This window comes from Cygnus atratus, chromosome 3 (assembly GCF_013377495.2).
Source record: "Cygnus atratus isolate AKBS03 ecotype Queensland, Australia chromosome 3, CAtr_DNAZoo_HiC_assembly, whole genome shotgun sequence".
Lineage (NCBI taxonomy): Eukaryota > Metazoa > Chordata > Aves > Anseriformes > Anatidae > Cygnus > Cygnus atratus.
In genome coordinates this window covers 64,063,334-64,079,200 of record NC_066364.1, presented here as the reverse complement: position 1 = coordinate 64,079,200, position 15,867 = coordinate 64,063,334, and the positions used below count along the sequence as shown (strand labels likewise).

The 15,867-nt window shown below is 44.3% G+C and overlaps 1 protein-coding gene across 7 annotated transcripts in view; it reads left to right on the top strand.

Annotated features, from left to right (window-relative positions):
* HIVEP2 (HIVEP zinc finger 2) overlaps positions 1-15,867 on the top strand; it is a 136,040-nt gene that overhangs the window by 28,253 nt on the left and 91,920 nt on the right. For 6 of the 7 annotated variants that reach the window (XM_035538425.2, XM_035538419.2, XM_050709702.1 and 3 more), the window contains exon 2: positions 6,304-6,409. The gene's annotated coding sequence lies outside the window, so the exon portion shown is untranslated. Of the gene's footprint in view, positions 1-2,706; positions 2,797-6,303; positions 6,410-15,867 lie in introns of all 7 variants that reach the window. The other variant, XM_035538420.2, reaches the window with a different exon arrangement.

Genomic DNA, 15,867 nt, shown 5'->3' with positions numbered 1-15,867 from the left:
TCTTCCAAGTCTTCCTCAGGGAAACACCTGATTTGGATTCCCTGTGGGTTTTACCCTTGATTCTTGAGTTGTCGCTCTCTACCCCCACATTATGGCCACAGCTTCTGTCAGCTTCATTCTCCCCGCCACCTTTGCTCCGTGGTGGCTCCCAGTAGATGCACTGTGAGGAGGAACAGCAGGGCGTCCCCGGGAGCCCAGTGGGGTGCCCCAGCTGACTCAGTACCACAACTGTGGGTGCGCAGCAGTCATCAGACCTGAGTTGTCCGACTGAGGCCCAGCATACTTGCACACAAGCAGAAATAAATTGCACCTGCTGTAGCGTGCTTATGCCAGGGGACAGGTCTGACTGACTGGGAGAAGCCAGAGCAAACCTCGTGGCAGAGGTTATGCTGAGGCTGTTTCTTCACGTAAGTGGCAATATCAGAAAGAGATTAAGCTGCACAGCCATGAGAATAAACGCGCAGAATCTAAAACTCGCAGTCCTGGCTCATCTGTCACGTAGCGTCCTTTTGCAGTGCGAGACGAAGTGTCCAGCTCCAGCTGTAAGCCGCCCTCGGCAGACACGCCGTTACCTTCTAAGTGCACGTCTGTAATCTCATCCTGAAAAATATGATTTTACCTTCCACTTACCCTTCTGGAGACAGCTTGTCAGAACAACATGGTACCGCAAACTTATCCTGCTTAATGTCAGCTAATTAAATTCATTTTTGAATATAGTACTAAACCAATTTAATTCTGTCTTTCAGAGCCTGCAGAGACAGTTGTGACTCTCAGATGGGTTTCTGTCTCTGATTAGTGATCAGATCTCTTTGTGCCGTTTCAGACTGACTCCGTCTTTCTTCTGAGTGTCTCTCACCTGTACTTGTGATGCTGGGGGACTGGCTGTTTCTTCCCCTGCTTTCATAGCCCCAACATGCACTGTCACACTTGACAGCATGCTCCGTTTAATGACTTTTGTTCTCTGATCTGAAAGTTCTCTTACTGTTGCTGGAAAAGAAATAGAAATTATTGTGAAATGCTCTCGATGCTAGATGTTGATTTAGGAGGTTGTTTTTCAGAAATGTTGCTCTTCGGAGGGATGGCTATTTGAGTGACCTTCTCACTCCGCACTAGTGTACCAGCCTCCGGATGGTTGTCTGCATCGCAGTCCAAGTGCGACAGCCTCCAGTAATGGTTACTGCCTGTCACTCTCAATGTATTTTGTGATCACTAACATTCATGAAAATGAGGGGCAGAATTTAAAAAAAGAATTAGTCAAAAAAAAGAGAAAGGTCAAAGCAAGTCGTGGTGGGAAAGAGAACAATACACTTATTTAATTAAGTAGTGCTGATGGAGTATATCTTGCCAGAGACAGTCTGGTAGATATTTTTTGATTTTAAATGCCCTCTGTGCAGGTTATCAAAGAAAGTCCAAGAAAAATAAATGCTGCTTCTCCGGGGATTTTCATGCATTATTTTTCTGGCACATCCATCACTGCCTTTGTGCAGCTTTGTGCTGGGGAGCATGTCTGATCTGTTTCGAACCCCCCAACGCTGCCTGATGGAGGATACATGTAGATTGCAGCGGAGCTTTCTGGTGCAGTTCATCCTGTGTTCGTAGCTGTATTTGCTTTCTCTCCTCGCTTCCTCTCCTACACGTTGATGCGGTTTGTTTGTGTTAGGACATTACAGGCACAGAACTGAATTGCTATTACCAGCCACATAATTCCCTGTTACTGAGAAACTCCTGCTCTTGTTCATTCCAGGATGTAACCAAAGAGTGTTTGGAAACACGGTTTGGGAAGCAGCTCGTGTTGCTGCTTCGCTGTGCTTGTTCTGCACAGAGAGGAGGTCCTTGGTGCGTGTGGATGTCAGTTTGGCATGTTTTACAGGCAGCTAATTCATCCATGTTTTATGTTGCCTAGTAAAGTACACAAGTGCTATGTTGTATGTAATATAGCTTCGGATCTCAGAGAGAACTAAACGGGCTTTCTCACCTTAACTGACATAACGCTTAACTTCTGACACAGGCAGATACCAGGAAAGTAGGACTCAGGACTGTAATTCCCTTCTTAATTCCTCAAATTTCTTATGAGGAAAGGAGAGGAAAGTTTTGTTTTTCAGGCAAGTTAATGTGTTTTCGGATCATTAGTTACATTTTTCCTTTCATTTTAAAATATATTTTTCTGAAAGGTTATTCACAAATGTATTGTTTTTGTAATTAGTAGCTATAGTTTTTTTAAGAATTCATAATAAAATGTATGTATTGGAGGAATTTTTGAGGCTTATTGCTTAGACCTGACTTTAAAAATCAATTTGTTGCCTGTACCTAGCCAATCTAACCATGTGGGTTTAAATACTTTGACCATTTTATAAGTCCTCGTTTGTTTTTCCAGCCAGCAACCAGTATTTGTTGAAGGTGGAGAAAGAATTGCTAAAACCTTGCTAAGCCCTAGAGCACAGCAGTGCTTTATAGGTGTGCTCTAAACACCTGTGTCTGTAAGATCTCTTCAGCTCTGTTGGTGTGAATGTAATGTGTGCATTAATGTGGACATTTATGGTGCAAACGATTACATATTTTCTTCTTCAGTGCTGTAAGAAAAGTTCTTTGGGGCAAAAGAGTAACTTAGCTGGAGTTCATTATGTTTAAATACAGTTTTAAGATTGCTTTAAGACAAATAGACTCGGTTTTGAGAAGTAATTGTGCCTGATGTTTGCATTTCCTTAGAAGTATCCTAATGAAAATGAAGGTCTTAATTGTTGGCACTGGAGATTGCTACCGTCTAACTATAGTAAATATACAGCTTGGACAAGAACGGTGTGTATTTTCTTACAGTTCTCTCTTTATGTAGAGACTATGTTGATTTGTATCTTCAGTTCCCAATCTTTCCCCCACCCAGATTAAGTGCCGGCTCCCCAGTGTATTCCTGTCTTCACTAGCTATTTCCATAATTGCCAGAGCCGTCTACTATATAATTTACGTTTTCATATTTCACAAAGGTGTCCAGTTGTCTTCTTCACCTAGAAAGACTTTGCCTTTGCTTTAAAGAGGCTCTTCTAGGACTTGCAATTTCTGTCAAAGAGTATTTTCAGAACTTTGGTATTTCTTTCTCACCAAAGGAAAGACATTAGGAAGTCTCTGCCAGAAAAATCAATGTGAAAGATCTTGAAAGTTGTCAGATTCACGAGTAGTTTGGGCTTCTCTTAGCAGCTGCTCCCTAGCACCTCCTGCTCCACCAGAAGTGGTTTGTTTTGAGGAGTTTTGGCATTCTCATGTACGGTCCCTGAGATCCCTCCATCTCAACTGTGAGCAGAGAGGAAATAGGCATTGAATACGGTACGTGCCCTGTGGCCTTGAAAATCTTGACCATGGCCTTCCTTGCAAAGAAGAGGATTAAGAATCCATTGAGGAATCTGAGCAAAAGGGTCAAGAGAGAATTAAATAGAGAACTCCAAACTCAGTCCATAGATGACATTGACCAGCAGGAAGACAATGACGGCTTTTGACTGCTACCAGCCTGAATTGGTTTTCAACTAATTCATTAGAGATGAAAGACTGCATTTCATTTGGTGCCTTGTGTTGTGATATATTTGTGTTCAAGATGTAGAAGATGTAGCTGCTTTGTGGTGATTTTCTACTCCTGTGGTGATCTCGGACTTTTGTTTCAGACTATTCATTTTCCAAGGGTACATTAACAGGCAGCAACAACAAAACCAACAAAGTTTAAATGACTTATTCACCTGAAAAGTTCAAGCAGTTTTTTGAAAAGGTAAATGAGGTAATGTGAGTTAAATGATTAGGCACAGTCATTAAGGAAAGATTGATTAAATGACTCCAAATAAATCTGCAAGCAGAAAAAGAATGAGTTGCATATCTTGCTGTGTTTTCCTGTTGAAAACAGCTGGCCATTTTTAGCAGCATCATTTTGTGGCAAAGATGCTACAAATGATTTCTCTGGGAGGGAAAGTTCTTTTTAAGCCTGCAATGGATGAGAAAGAATTGCTCGCATAGGTGAAACAGAGCTAATAGGGAAGCAAAATTTAAGCAGGTCAATAGAAGGGATCTGTCTAACACTCTGAAAAATGTCTGTTTTAGGGAAACTCCTTTATAGTATCAAGTCTGGATGTGAAGAGTTAGAATTTTTGAGGAATATTTACCCCTAAGTGTATTTGGTGGAATGCTTTAACTTACAAAGTAGTGCTTTCTTGTTCTTATACATCTATGTCTACCTAGGAATACAGATACCTGCTACTATTTTGGCATTTCTGGAAATGAGGGACTGGTGAGCCCTCTGCGTGTGCTTTCTGGGCAAAATTCCCCAGGCAGATGAGTAGCTTTCACAAGCTCATGCTCTGAAGGCCGTGTCTGTAAGGTGGGGAGTGCTGTCAGTTTTGCTGTGAGCGTTCTGTCCACACCAAAAGCGTTCACAGGCGGTCGGCGTCGTTCACGTGGTGTTCCCATCCATCCCCGCCAGGGTGAATTTACCTCACCCGCCGTGCCTCAGCCAGCGTTTGCACTTATTTGCCAGCAGTCCCCAGCTGAATTCACACTTATTCACAAGGTTCCTGGTATCTTGCAATTGGGCAGTGTAGGCTTGGAGCTAGGGGAGCCAGCTGCCTGCCGGGGCTGTCCCTGGACGAAGGGAGTCCTGCAGAAAGCCCAGGGCAGGGGCACGGTGGGGGGCTGCATCTGCCGCTTGCCCCAGGCACCCCAACAGTCTCTGCTCCGCCAGTGGGCTCCTTACTGCTGCGTCCCGTGTTGGGCATCAGCGCCTCACCTCCATCTTTAGCATTATATATGGGTATGTTTCAACATGTGCCCTTAGCTCTCGGCTTATTCTGTTTGCCAACCCGTATTTATACTGTTCCTGAGTGGGCAAGCACTAGATATTACATACTAGCATTGTGCCATGGGAAGTGTGCCCTTTGTGAGTATCTTTTTCTTGTTTCGGACCATGGATGTGCTCTTCCTAGCTTAAGCTTGTTATTAAAGACCAAATGCAGAGACACTGACTTGCTTAGTTGGCAGAAAATGCAGAAGTATTTGGTGCTGGAGTGCTGTGTGACGTTGTGGCTGGCCGATGAAGCATAATAAAAACAAGAGCCAAGCCACTTTGGAGGTATGAAGAGTCAAAGAAGCATTAGAGTAATTTAAAAAATGTAAACTGTGGGTAAAATCCGAAAACATCATTTCTTTAAAATTCTTTGTTATTTACCAGACTTCCCTCCTGAAAACCTCCTACCCTAGGATGAGAAGCAGCTTGCAAAGCAGGAGGAAGATTGGTTTCTTTTGGGGGAGGATTTATCTCTTCTGTGACTTCTGACCGCTGTGGGCGTGTCTGTACGTCTGTGTGTGTCTGGGTATATTTTTGGGTATCCTGTAAGTCATTTTATCCACATTTTCAAAATAAAAGAACCCAATTAATCTGCCTTTGATGTCAAAGCTGTGTTTTATAGCTTTATTCACATCCTCATGCATTGCAGAATAAGTCAGTGAAATTTGTGTGCAAGAGTTTCTTAACTCTTGTTTCAAGCACTTACTTACGGGGATATACAGCCCAGGTGAGCTTTCGTTTATTTAGTGCTGTAGACTTTTAAGGTTGCCTGAGCCTATGTTTGTTTCCATCAGTTGTGATTTTGCCATTAGTTTTGGTAGGAAAAAGCTTTTTCAGCTCTTGGAAAGTTTGTTTGTTTTCTGCCATGTATCTTTCCACTGGAGACAATGCTGGTAGTATAAACTCATTTTCTGTATCTCCATATATGAAAATATTTAACAACAGATTAATTGTCAAGTGATTTTAGATGATCAAATAATCATAAATAATATGATTGTAGTCATCAATAGGAAAGCAATGCTCTCTTAAGATCCCTTGATCTTCAGTGGTGCATCTTCTAAACTGGTGATGTTCAACTTTAAAAAAAAAAAAAAAAAAAAGATTGAGCCACACCGATAATGCAGCGGTGAAAAGAATTACCTTTTTGTCAAGTCCCTGACAGACGGGAAATCTTCATCTGTCCACCAAACAGTTACAGCTTATGTATTATCAATGGAAACTAGTTTTCGCTGCCTTGAGATCATGCCTGAAATCTGGCCTGGAGCAGTGGCCAAACAGTTTGTGTGGACTTTTAGTTCACCAGTGAACTTTCCGTCAGTGAACTTTTGCTCGTCATTGTGAACAGCAAAGTGATTTCTGTGAGCCTGGGAAGAGCCCAGATACTGTTAATGCAGAGGGGAAATACGTGAAAATGCACAGATGTGTTAGTAAAGCTTGTTGTAAACCTGTGATTACGATGAACACTATATCTGGACTTGTTATGTTTTCAGGTGGGACCCTCTCCTGATATGTGATCTGCAGCGAGCAACCCTGAATCATACGATGACAATGTTATCACTGCCACATCTCTGGGAACCAGTTATTCATAAGTATACGGTATGTGAACTTCTGCATCTTACATTAACCACCGCTTGTCGGAGCAGCACAGTAACAATAACACAAAGGTGCTAAAAGTCAATGAAGTAAATGTTAAGCCACATGTATAATCAATTACACTGAGCCATTCCAACAGATGTTTATCTGCTAGGCCTGGTCCATATGCAGAACAGTGAACTGTTTTACCTATGAGTATGATCTTGAAAATGTATTCATTTACAGCTGTTGGTAGAAACCTTCTACCGATGTTTTCTTTGGGTGAAGTTATCCTGGTGTAACGATGACGTGTAGGTATGCAGCCTACTACTCTCTTCCTCAAGGAGGAAGCGGTGGTGGCATTGGCGTGAAGGGTTTTGTACCTTAATTGTATCAATGCATTTAAAGCAGTACTATTTTTGTGTTAGGAAAAGTTCTTAATTGCTTTTCTCCTTCATTCCATTTTCAGTTTCTGTCCAATCTAAATTCAATTAATTTCACACACCAATGAATCCTTAAAGAAGTGCAAATTAACTCCATTTTACCAAATTCAGCCAGATGATGGCAGGTATTCCCTTGATGTTTAGCTTTACATCACCCACTGCCTTTGAATAAGATTTTGATAGGAATTAAGTCTGTATATTGAATCTTTTTTCCTCACCCTGTAAAAGGAAGTGGAGACTGAGCCACATGTTATGAAAGGAGGCTATTTAATTTATGGTCTACAAGGCCAAAAATTTCAAGTCACTAATATCTGGCATGTTTTTATTTCCTACTGTTCTGACTCAGGTACTGTAAACCACGAGCAAACTGTTTTTATGAGAATGGCTATGTCATTGTTTTATGTTCTGGAGCAGTTTATAGCACACCACATAGCCGTTAGCATGGAGCATCTTCATCTGATTTATAGCTGCAATGCAACTCCCACTGAAGCTGGTAGAAAAACGTTTCTTCACGCTGATGAGAGTTGAATTGCACTGCACATAGCATCTGAGACTTTTGTTTAAGTAATGTTCTCTGTGGGGGATTTTTTTTTTTTACTGATTAGCCACTTTTTAAAGATTAAGTATTAAAGATACAGCATAAAACAAAATTACAAGGAAATGGATTGACGAAATAACATAGGAGAGGACTCAGTGAAAATCCATGTGTAGCTTCAAGAGTTATAAAATGATGAGGAGAGATGACTGTTTGCCCCAAAAGTATGCATCTGGATTAAACGCACTGTATTTCTGTGTATAGTTTTGAAGATGTTTGTCAGAAATGTGGCTGATTTACTGCTACGTCAGTGGTGTGAGACATGGAAAGCAATACAAAATCTTACAGGGATTGGGGAAAGGAAGTTCACGCTTCATTAAACAATTTAGTTTGTTTTGGGAGAGCCGTTTGCAGCTCAGGTAACTTAGGTTCTGAATGGTGAAGAGGTGGCCAAACGTGGCTGGGCTCTGGTTCTTCTATACGAGAAGCTCCTGGAGATGACGTCTCCCACTGATGTGAAAGAGCGTGGATCCCGCTGAAAGGGCTTCTAGTGTGGCCACCCTTGGTAATCCCTGAAGGGAAGTTAGTTGGAAGAAAATGAGTTTTGCATTCTGTAGGGGCAGAGGTCTGGAAAGGACCCAGTAGGCCAGCTAGGCTAGCTTCCTGCTGTCACAGGAATCCTTTCAAAGGAAGGATGGATGTGTTTTGATTGACATTTCCCTTTTGTTAGGTGGAAAGTGGCTTGTCACTGGGAGAGGAGATCTCTCAGAGAGCCAAGGGCTGGCTGGTGGGGAGAGATGGCTGCCAGAGTGGAGACTGCTTGCAGGTGTCTGTGTTTGCTGGGAAGAAAGAGGAAGCAGACACCTCGCTGCTCTGCTTTTGAGCTGTAGAACAAGGGGTGCCGTGTCTCGCACCTTGGGAGAACTTCTGATAGGAGGTATTAACCTTCACAGGTTTGCCATCTTCCCAGATCAGAATGAAATTATGAAATTTCTTTTGACTGTTGAATGTAGGAGTCAGAAGGAAGTGAAGGCTTTCTTGGTTGCTTTTTCTTTTGGGTGTTATTTTGGTTTTCCTCTTTGGCCAGTTCTGATATAGCATTGCAAACATTTCAGGAAACTAATCTGCAGGAGCAAAGCTCATAAAAGATAGACCTTCCGAAGGACTGCACTCTGCTTATTGCAGAAAGGCTTCCGAGACAGGCACAGTGTAAAAGATTACAGACTTCCACAGGAAATTAAATTGGATGTAATATAGCAAAAGAGTGAGAAAATGGAAAGGGCATATGTAACACATTTATGATTATTAAGTGGTAGGAAAATGAAAATGTGTTATCCAGTAAAGTGTATGTGTAATTTAGGTATTGATACACAATTACCAATATTTTAAAGAATTTGGCCCTCCTCTTCCATTCGCCCTCTCTCAACCTCATTATCTCAGTGTAGAAAATCATTAACTTCTTGTAAAATTATGTTGACTTTATATTGCATTATGAAGTGTTTTAAAAGCCTCAGAGCAAACCTGTGGAGTGCAGTTCCATCGCATCCTCCAGCGAAATGTGCATGTATGCAAACAAGCTGGGAATGAACGGTGAGAGCCTCCCTTTTTGTGCGGTAGCTCTTCCACGTGGAAGCATGGTGCTGGTGGAGAGAAAAGTTCCCTCCTTTTTGTCTCCTTCTTGGTGTCAGCTCAGCCCAGGTGGTGAGCCGGGCTCTGTCCTGGCCAGGTGCCTGCGGTCAGAGCACAGGTTTCCCTATCAGGGAACCCTTCAAAGGGGACAGTAATAACTTCCAACATTTTAATAACTTTTCCTATAAGATCTGGTTACCTGGAATTGCAAAGGATAAGCAGAACTCTGAGAGATTTAACTTTATTAACCGTCATAAATCCTTTCCCTTTCGACTCTAATCAGTCCCCAGGGTCTTTTTAATGCTCTTGACATTGTGCCGGCCTTTCATCGTCACACAATATACATTTTCCTGTAACAAGAAAATCAACGGTGAGAGCCTGACTTAAACCAGAGGTGAGGGCAGGGGTGGTAGGGATGTAGTGCGAGCAGAAATTCATTGCCAGCGAAGGGAAAGAGGGGGCTGCACTTTGACAGCGCTGTTCAGGGTAGTTTTTCCATCAGTGGAGGGGAGCAGAGGGGACCTGAGGGTGCTGGAGAAGACTCTCCCTGCAGTTTGTGAAAGCGCATACAGACAGCAGCGCTTTTGTGCCTTGTGCCGGCACTGGGGGCAAAACGTGCTTCAGAAAGCCTCCTTATGAGCAGGCACAACCTCACGTCCCTGGGGGCAGGTTGCTGCAGGAAACTCTTGCTGCGTGCCGGCCGGTTCAGCCCCAGGAGCTGCGAACAAGAAAGAGGTGGCTTGTGGCAGCGGGATGCGGGAACCTGCTGGGCGGAGGCGTGGGGTGAATGGGGCCCTTCTTTGCTGGGGAAGGAGTGTTACCAGGTGGTCGAGGGATGAGGAGTGAGCACAAATGCCTTCTTCATAAAGTAGCTACCTGGGTTACTGCTTTTCTATCCGAGCCGCACACAAAATCCTCCGGAAAACGAAGGGGGAATTCCCAGGCTGGTAGTCTGTCCGTCCTTGTGCTGTCCAGGAATCCATGTGATGGGGAAGGCATCCAAAGAATCTGTCCCCGTGTGTAGGGAAGCTAAATTCCCTCTTGTTTTTCCCTATATGCGAGTCAGCAAGTTTCTTCAGCAAATGCTTTAATTTTAAGCCTAATGCTATGCAAATATTTAACTTCGGAGGTAAAAGCCTCAGGCTGGCTTCAGATCATGGACAGGCTTCCAGCTGCTTCAGCAGGTACAGATCCAACGTTTATATATGTGAATGGCTATTTATTTATTTATTATGGTAACCTTTTTGTAATAAACTTGGATATTTGCATACCGTGTTTTTGCTTTGAACATAAAAATTGATTTATTTGCAATGTGCGTACAGCCATTTTTAGAAGCTTTGGCAAAAACCTCAGATCTGCTGAAGATAATCGTTGTAGGCTGAATATTTAGATAGCACAGAGCTGTACTGACTTACTTTTCCTGTGACTGAGGTGGCCAGAGCTCTGCTCACCACTGAAAGCCCAGCAACCTCAGTTACGAAACAGAGGTGTAGAAAGACCTGATGCCTGCTGCAGGAGCTTTATCCTGTAATTTGGCTGTCTGGACAAAAGAACATTGAGCGTCAAGAGCATTAGCTATAAATATGCTTGACTAGGTTTCCAAAATCTACGAAAATGCTGCCTTGACATATAATACTTTGTTGTATCCACGTGTATTGCATATACTTATGCTTTCTCCAGCCCTCGTTTCAGCTGCTGCATGCCTGCAAACAGCCTCTTATTAAAAAGGGAAAGTCCGTCGTCTTGTGGACCTTCTGCAGCGTGCTCAGCGTGTGAGCTATTGACTTCATAAAGACAAGAATAGCTATGTCAAATGTGTTTCATTTGCATGTGGCAAGATAGAAAAAGCAAACTGTGTGAAGAAGAACAGACAAGAAAGACACTGAATGCCTTAAATACTAAGGGAGTTAATGCTATGCAGTGATTTTTGCTTCTGTTATAGGAAGTGTAAGAACAGTATGCTTCCTGGCGTACATCACCATCCAAACTGCAAAGGTTTCAGTTCCATGGCAACACGAAGAGCCCGATTGTGCTTAAGGTGTATGTATTAATGCATTCAGAGCGAGGGGCTGGGAGTGAGATGGAAAAAAAGAAAACATGCCGAACGTCTCCTGTTTACTTATTTATATATAATGTAAAGGCTTTGTTCTTAGAAAATCAGAACTGACATGATTGCACCCTCCCACCGCAGATTCTCTCAAATTCTTTTTGTGTATGTTTTTCTCAGGCAAGAAGCAAAAGAAGAGGTTGGTTTTTTAGTGATTTTTCTATAAGACTGTAAGTGCAGCAGCACTTGAATGTTGCAAGAAAATGCTATTAATTCCTGAGACTGTTGTGTATCCCTGGAGAGAAAGACTTGGTTGCGGGGAGATTATTTTTTTCCAAGATGTAGTGCTTTACAGACTAGAGTGAAGCAGTGTTGTCTTCTTTTTATTATTATTATTTTCCTTGATCTTTTTGATCTGCCCTCTTTCTGCCTTTCTCTACATCTACCTCCAGTTTCCCCCACCTTCCCTGGCAGAGGAGCAGGAAACAAGCCTGAGCTCTGTTTCCTGACATCCAAAGAACTATAAAAGTAGAAGGAAACAGGGTGTTTTTTTCTGCCAGCCTGCTTGGGTTTGCAGCCTTGCCCCAGTAATGCACCTGCTCCTGGGCAGGGTCGGGAGTCACCCTCCGGAGCAAGCGGACAAGTGGCCAGGGAGTAACCGGGAGTTGATCATTAAGTGGATTCCCTTTGATCTGCTCAGCTGGCTGCGTGCACATGGGAAAGGGGAGTGTGACAAATGCGCTCTGCTCAGGGAGAAGAAATGCCTGAGGCCGTCCTGCTCCTTGCGCTAGTGGCCAGCGGGTGGAAGAAGGATCAGCCTCCAGGGCCCGGAGTCGGGCTGGGAGCAACCTCCGGCTGCTGGGATTTCTGAGGCTAGCAGCAGTGCTAAGCTGGCACGGTAAGGCTGACAGAAACTGGCAAGTTAAACTGGATTTACAGCTGCTTTGCATTGCTAGAACAGGCAAAGCAGCCAGAACCTATCAGTGGATCTGGCCTATAGGTTTCGGCAAGGTTTCTCAGTGTGACGGCAGAGAGAACAGAGCCCTGCCATTGGAGGCTGGTTGGCTGTTTCCTGTTGCTCTGCCAGGAGGAATAAAATTCATCTCTCTTATCTGTATCTTTTCTTTTTTTTTTTTTTTTGACTCACAACAGGAAAAAAGTATTAAAAACAAGACATTTTTTCACTGAGGTTGAAAAGGCTGTCTTTGAGGTTCCAGCTGGGGGAAAGTTGTCCCTGCTCAGGACAGCAGTGTGACGCAAGTAAATCTTTTCTAAGGGCATAAATAGGATTGAAATGAGTAAATTACCTTGCACTGGCACTCAGCAAAGGGTGAATTTTGCCCTCGGGGTGGCAGACCTGGGCAGGAAGGAAGGGTCACTTTGAAGCAGCCACTCTGTAGAGGAGAGCAGTGCTGGGAGCACGAGCCACGTGCTACTGCTGTGTTTGACAGTCCCCCAGATTTGTTGTCGTGCTTTCTGTGCAGTCCCCTGGAATGAAAACCAGACGTAGCTCACCGAAAACATGGATGTAAAATTAGCACATGCTCCTCAAATTACAGGGCACCTTCATTTTCCTGACTTTTCACAAAGGGCTGTACGCAGGACCCTGGGTGAAGAGCGGGATTCATTCCAGCAAGCAGTGCAGTGGGCGAGGCGACGGGCGCCTGCGTAGGTGTCTGAGCCAGCACAGCCCTCTGAACAGGCCAGCTGCTTCTGGTGAGCATCTCCCAGTGGAGTACCTCGCTCAGTTTGGCAGGAAGGATGAAGAGAAAGCACCAGGAAACATCAAAGGAGAAAGAAAGGAGGAGAGAAATCAAGGACAGGAAGAGAGAAGAGTGAGGAAACAGAGCAAAGACAGAAGGGCCAGCCCAGAACAACAGGGGGCTGGGAAGAGCACAAAGCAGGAAAGAGAGGATGCTCTGGTGTGCATGAGGGAAAAGTTGTTTTCAGATGTAATGCAGACAAAACAGGGCGAGAAAATTGTAATACATGAAGGGGGAGAGGATGTCAGAGGTGCAAAGGAGGAAAATTCAGACTGAGGTGAACAGAAAAGATACAGAAACCATTTGGATTACTTTGACACACCAGTCCAGCCAATTTCAAATAGCAGCTGCTAAGTTCATAGCATCAGGGGGTTGTGCCATTCTTCACAAGGAGGCTTTGGGGGCCTATGGGAGCAGTGGGGCCATACTGTGAGGCTGCTGCAGGCACTGTGGTCGGTGGCTGGAGGCAGATCTCTCCAGCTGCTTTCTGCAGGTGGGAAGCCTAACGCCAGTGTGAATATCCCTGAGACTTGTACTGTGCCTGAGCGCTGGTGGCAATAAACACCACAACAATTTTCAATGTTTTCTTTCTGCCATCTCTCTCTGCAGAGCTTGAGACACCGCCCCTCTGTCCTTGGAGAGCAGTGCAGCGGGGGCACCTGCCTCCCCGGGAGGAACGCCCCACCGCCGTTCAGTTTTCCAAACAGGAAAACTACATTTAGAGACCGGTAGTCAGAAAAATGTGTCTGGTTGTCTTCTAAGTTATCTGAGGAAGAACAGTTGTCAGGCAGGCAGGGATAAGGGCTCCCTCTAGATCCCTCTTCTTTCACTTGTTCAAGCTATCTAGGCTACCAGAAATAAACAGCTGAATGGAAATTTTAGTTCTGACTGTGAAAAGCAGCTTTTGAATGAAATCTGCATCAAATAACAAATGTCTTCTTTCCTCCTCCTCCTCTCCACCTACCTTGTTCCTAAACATTAACTTTTCATGTCACTTGAGCTAAGTTCAGTGTCAGACTCACCAGATCTTACTGAAAAATACATCCCTCTTTTGTGGCAAGCTGGAGAAGATGAGAGGCTTGTGGTGTTTTTCCTTCTCAATCTCTGCTCCACTGGGAAAAGAAGCTAAGGCTGCGTGAAGCTGCCTCCTTCCCACTCTGCTCAGCTTCGCTCCCAAAAATGCTTCTCCCTCAGCTGCTTTGCAGCTTCTCTTAAGGAGGCATGGGTTGGCCCACTTGGTGCCATCGTTTGCCAGGGGATGTTTTCTCAGCCTGTGGTGACTTCCATCATGGTAGAAGGCTGAAGAAGATTGCTGTGGAACAAGTCATTGACACTGCTAGCTGTGCCATTTGAAAATCATTACCTAAGCGTGAAAGAGAAATCAAATACGAAGAATTATGAGATTTAAACCCAGCCCAAAGCCCCAGACCTCCAAATCATTTCTGCCATTTCTGCTTCCTGTTTTCTGAAGTCTTGGGCTGTACTCGCAATCATGTTTTTAAACTTTGCTCCAGAGCCACAAAGGTGAGAAATAACCCTTTCTCTGACAGGAGCTGTTTTGTGAGCAGTGGTACTGCGAGCTGTCCTCCTGCAAAGGAGAAAGCTGTGGATTTGAAGGCTGGAGAGAGGTGTTGTTTCTGAGAGTGTTTTTTTTTTCCTGCACAAAAGGGAATGGCTCTTGCTAGACAGCGGTGCCTGAAATATTCTGCGGTATGCAGTAGTACTTACGATAAAGATGGATGCATTTATGGTAAAAGAGTGGGGACCTGAACTTACTCGGGGACCTTACCGGTATATCCTAATATTGAGAAAGCAAGTAGTGGAAAGGCCCAAGAGGAACATGTGTCTGTTGGTAAGAACAGACCTTGTGACACTGACCAGAGTCTTGCTGTCTTTGGTGGAGTGGGCAGGACTATTCCTGTATCGCACCACAGTTAAGCAGAGATGTGCTCGTAGTTACTTACTTTGATCAGTCCTGAAAATCAGAAGCAAAAAAATTGAATGTGGACTTGGGGTGCCGTCATACAATGTTGAATCAGCTGAAATCATAGCCAGGTCAAAGTGTAAGTGTGATGGCTGATGTTCATGAAAAATAAAATCTCTCAACCAGTGGCTGAATTTACTTCTCACCTGTTAGAGAAAATTCACCCCCCTCACAGATGCCCTGCAAGCAAGGCAGCTGCAGCTGCACGACACAAGGAGCTCTTTCCTCTTCCCTCACCTTGACCATCAGTCCAGCAATGAGGAATCAGATTTAACCCTCAGTGCGTTTTGCAGGCACTGTGAATCTTTAATTCTTTTCCAGCAGCAAAACAATTATTTTTGATAGACACACTAGTTGTTTGTTAATTTGTTTGTAATCAGTTTTCCGGGAGGTTGCTTTAATGTGGGAGGAACTGAGTTCTTTGGGTGCAAATGCTCACTGCTGACTCTCTTCTTAGTCATTAAGAGATGTTTTTCACATTAAGGCGCCTTTACTTTTAAGGGAAAATGTCAAGTGTCTTCTGATGCTAGGCATATGAAGTGACGGAAACCGTTTGCTGGGCTGTACCATGCGAGGGCAGGCATGGCCATGGCATCATCCCTCCAGTGCAGACCTCTCAGGCAGGCTGAAGAGCTCCCATCCCCTTGCAATGTGTCTCTGCTGTGCCTCCTGCACCAGCCCCCGGGACCTGACATCCTGCTTCCAGGTACCGACCTACATCCATGCTGATGTGCCACCAGGCTGAAGGATGTCACTGTTCTTTTCCAAAAGGAACGTGTCTTTTTATTCAATTCCCTTGCCACCTTTTTGTATTTTTGAACTGCAGCTCTTTTCAGGCTCCCTGCCTCTGCAGTTCTTGCCTTTGTTTGGGTTATTTTTGGAAACTGGGGAACAAGGAGGAGGGATGAAACTTAGGGAAGTTGACTGTGCTGCGAGTCTAAAGCTCTTTCTCTCCGTGTACTCTTCCCTCTTTCTTCTGGCACCCCCCCCCTGTCAGAGTGGGCTCCAGGGCATGCCAGAGCAAGCTCTTTGTGCTCCGCAGGCCATGTCCTTGTGTGCAGAGCAGGGCCGGTGCATGTGC